The sequence below is a fragment of the Equus quagga genome, unplaced genomic scaffold (assembly GCF_021613505.1).
Source record: "Equus quagga isolate Etosha38 unplaced genomic scaffold, UCLA_HA_Equagga_1.0 HiC_scaffold_32_RagTag, whole genome shotgun sequence".
NCBI classification, from domain to species: domain Eukaryota; kingdom Metazoa; phylum Chordata; class Mammalia; order Perissodactyla; family Equidae; genus Equus; species Equus quagga.
Genome location: NW_025793551.1, coordinates 1,302,827 through 1,307,506, shown reverse-complemented (window position 1 = coordinate 1,307,506; position 4,680 = coordinate 1,302,827). Strand labels below are relative to the sequence as shown.

The 4,680-nt window shown below is 35.6% G+C and overlaps 1 pseudogene; it reads left to right on the top strand.

Moving 5' to 3' along the window:
- LOC124232191 (toll-like receptor 8) overlaps positions 1–4,680 on the top strand; it is a 127,774-nt pseudogene that overhangs the window by 120,967 nt on the left and 2,127 nt on the right.

Sequence of the window (4,680 nt, the reverse complement as noted above, 5' to 3'; positions counted from 1 at the left end):
TACAAAAACAGGTCCACAGATCAATGGAACAGAATTGAAAGCCCAGAGATAAAACCACACATCTATGGACAGCTAATCTTCGACAAAGGAGCAGAGGGCCTACAATGGAGAAAAGAAAGTCTCTTCAACAAATGGTGCTGGGAAAACTGGACAGCCACATGCAAAAGATTGAAAATCGACCATTCTTTTTCACCACACACCAAAATAAACTCAAAATGGATCAAAGACCTAAAGATTAGGCCTGAGACAATAAGTCTTTTGGAAGAGAATATAGGCAGTACACTCTTTGACATCAGTTTCAAAAGAATCTTTTCGGACACTGTAACTCCTCAGTTGAGGGAAACAATAGAAAGAATAAACAAATGGGACTTCATCAGACTAAAGAGCCTCTTCAAGGCAAGGGAAAACAGAATTGAAACAAAAAAACAGCTCACTAATTGGGAAAAAATATTTACAAGCCACTTATCCGACAAAGGGTTAATCTCCATAATATACAAAGAACTCACACTGCTTAACAACAAAAAAACAAACAACCCGATCAAAAAATGGGCAGAGGACATGAACAGACATTTCTCAAAAGAAGATATGAATATGGCCAATAGACACATGAAAAGATGTTCATCATCACTAATCATCAGGGAAATGCAAATCAAAACTACACTAAGATATCACCTTACCCCCATTAGATTGGCAAAAACATCCAAAACCAAGAATGACAAATGTTGGAGAGGTTGTGGAGAGAGAGGAACCCTCATACACTGTTGGTGGGAATGCAAACTGGTACAGCCACTATGGAAAACAGTATGGAGATTTCTCAAAAAGTTAAAAATAGAAATACCCTATGACCCAGCCATCCCATTACTGGGTATCTATCCTAAGAACCTGATATCAGATATCTCAAGAGTCCGTTGCACCCCTATGTTCATCGCAGCATTATTTACAATAGCCAAGACGTGGAACCAGCCTACATGCCCAGAAACTGATGATTGGATAAAGAAGATGTGGTATATATACACAATGGAATACTACTCAGCCATAAAAAAAGACGAAATTGGCCCATTCACAACAATGTGGATGGACCTCGAGGGCATTATGTTAAGCGAAATAAGTCAGTCAGAGAAAGACGAACTCTATATGATTCCACTCATAGGTGGAAATTAGTATATTGAGAAGGAGATCTGATCGGTGGTTACCAGGGAAAAGGGGGGGTGGGGGGAGGGAACGGAGGGGGAAGTGGTGTACCCACAACATGACTAACAAAAATGTACAACTGAAATTTCACAAGCTTGTAATCCATCATAACATTAATAAAAAAAAAAAAAAGGATTTTAGCTTGCAAGTTATTGTAAGATGGTAAAAAGAGCTTTAGCTGTAACTTTAGGGAAAGTTATGACAACAGATATAGATGACGGTGGCTCATTATTTTGGGGAGGTGAATATATGTGTGTATGTTTTGTGAACCTCTTTTAATTAGTTCTGTTAACCTTGGTGAAGTTTTCTGCATTGCAAAATTCACATTATGCTCAAATTGTTCTTAATGTATCAATTATTGGAATAAATGTGTCTTTTCAAAAAAAGCTCTATAGCACAGGAGACAGCATTTTTTTAAAAACCGCTTTTTAGGATATAATTTTATATCATACAATCCATCCAAAGTGTGAAATTCAATGATTTTGGTATGCTACATTATTAAATTTCCAATTGTGGTAAAATAAGCAATATAAAATTTTTCATTTTTATCATATTTAAGTGTGTGATTGGTTGACATTAATTATATTCACAATGTGCTGCAACTATGATCATTATCTATTTCCAAAACTATTTTCATTACTCCAAACAGAAACTCCGAAACCATTAAGCAATAACTCCCCATCCTTTCTTCCTTTAGCTTTTGGTACTATTTTCTGATTATTTTCTGTACCTCAGAATTTGCCAATTGTGGATATTCCATATTATTGGAATCATAAATACTTTCTTTTTTGACGCTGGCATATTTTATTCAGCATAATATCTTTAATGTTCATCCATGTTGTAGCATGTCTCAGAATGTATTCCTCTTATGGCTGTATAATATTCCACTGTGTGGATACACTACACTGTGTTCATGCATTCACATATTTATGGCCCTGTCTTCAGATACAGTCACCTTCTGAGGTGCTTAGGTTAGGACTTCAACATATGAATTTTGGGGAGACGTAATTGAGTCCCTAGCATCCTGAACTCTGGTTGTCCAAAATTCACATCCTTCTCACATGGAGAAATGCCTTCATTCCCATCCCAACAGCCCATACATTTTAAACAGCTCTGGCATAGCTCTAAGTCTGAAATCTTCATTTAAACAACCAAATCAAACATTTTTGAGGCTTGAGATATGATTCATCCTGTGTCAGAATTTCTCTAGCTGTGAATCTGTGAAAGAAGATGTGTTATCTGCTTCCAAAATACAATATTGTGACACAGCATAGGATATAAATGCCCATTTCAATAGTGAGAGATTGGAAAGGGGAAAAGAAGTCATGAGTCCCAAGCAAGAGCAAAATCTACCAGGGCAAACTCCATTAGATAAAAGGCTAGAGAATAATCTTCTTTGTCTTGATGTCCTGTCCTCTCGGGCCACCAAGGTGGCAGCATCCTTGCTATTGAAAATGAGGAGATGGCCCAATTCTTGGGGTTGATCTTACACTTAATTGGAGGATAGTGTCTATTCACAGCCAGGCAGCTCTACAGTCTCATGTTTTCCAATCCCAGAAGTCCAACAGCCTTCTTCCATTTTCCCCACCTCTATGCCCTTTAACCCAACTTTGTAGTCTTTCTGCAGGCATAACCCAAGCTCTGGCTTTTCCTGAAATGGATGATTAGAAGCATGAATTACATCCATAATTTCTTTATTTTCCAGCCACACCCTTGGCGTCCTCTCCAGAAGACATGTTCTTATTGTTTACAATATGGATAGGCTGAGAATTTTCTAAATCTTCCAGTTCGGGTCCTTTTTTGCTTAATTATTCCTCCTTTAATTTCTCTATTTCTTGTTTTACTATAGGTAGTAAGGAGGAATCAGTCCTCACTACTTTGCTTAGAAATCTCACCTAAATATGCAATTTTATCACTAAAGAGTTCTTCTTCCCACAAAACGCCAGAATACTATTGGCCAAATTCTTTGACACTTTTTAATAAGGATTACCTTTCCTCCAGTATCTAATATTATATTCCTCTTTTCTGTCTCTCACCGGAATCACCTTTAACATCCAGATTTCTACCAACTGTCTCTTCAAAGCAATTTATGCGTTTTTAACATGCACCTGAAAGCTCTTCTAGCTTCTACCCATTACCCAGTCTCAAATCACTTCCATATTTTTAGGTATTTGTCACAGCAGCACCCCACTTCTGCTGCTAACATCTGTATTAGTTTTTTCAGAGTTTTGTTACAAAATACTACAGATTGCATGGTTTAAAAACAGAAATTATTTTTTTTTTCACAGTTTGGAGGCTGGAAATCTAAGATCCAGTTCCTAGCAAAGTTTCTTTCTCCTGAGGCCTCTCCTAGCTTGTAGATTGTCCCTTTCTTACTGCTTCTTCATGTGGTTGTACTTTTGTGGGCACACATCCTTTGTATCACTCTGTGTGTCTTGATGTTATAAAGGACACCAGTCAGATTGGATTAGGGCTCAGCTTAATTATTTTGTTTTAACTTAATCACCTCTTTAAAGGCCCTAGCTCTAAATACAGTCACATGCTGAGATACCCTAGTTAACAGTACAATGTATGAATTTGGACTGAGACACAATTCGCCTTACGGCAACTTAGCTTAACATCTGTCAATTTGTTAATCTTTACAAAGACCAAATTTTTGCTGCCATTGAAATTCTCTATTGATTTTCTGGGTTTTTTTTTTTAATATCGTCCCTACTCTAATCTTTATTGTTTCATTATATACCATTGGAAGTAGTTTGCTTTGTACTGGTTGTTTTAAAGCCTCAATTGGTAAAGGTAAGTTATTGATTAGATTTCTTTCTCTGGTGTAAGGTATTTGAAGTTCTAAATGTTATGGAAAGCAGTGCTTTCTCTACATTTCTTAAATTTTGATACACTATGTTTTTATTCCCTTGAAGGTATTTTCTAATTTCCTTTGGATTTTTTTCTCTCAACCACCGGTTATTTAATAGTGTGATGTTTAATATCCACGTTTGTTCAATTTTGTCGTTTTGTTATTGTTTTCTAAGTTTATTCCTCTGTGCCAGAGAAGATACTTCACTTAAGTTCATCCTTTTAATATTTATTGAGACTTTTTTTTTTCTAACATATGGTCTGTCTTATAAATTGTTCATTCCACTGCTGGGTGGGAATTTCTGTATGTCTGTTAGATTTAGATGTTTTATACATTGTTTTGAGTCTTCCATTTATTTCTTCATCTTGTTTGGAAGTTCCATAATTATTAAAAGCAGAGTGTGAAGTCTCCAACTATTATTATAAACTTTGTATTTCTTTCTTCAATTTTGTGTTTGTTTAATATACTTTGGGTTGTTGTTATTAAGGCATATATGTTTATAATTGTTATATCTTCCTGATGACCCTTTTATTAATATAAAGCCTTCGTTGGTCTCTTGTAATAGTTTCTGACTTAAAGTTTATTTTGTCTAGCTTATTAATGTATATTTTTCTAAAATTTTAAATTCAACATTT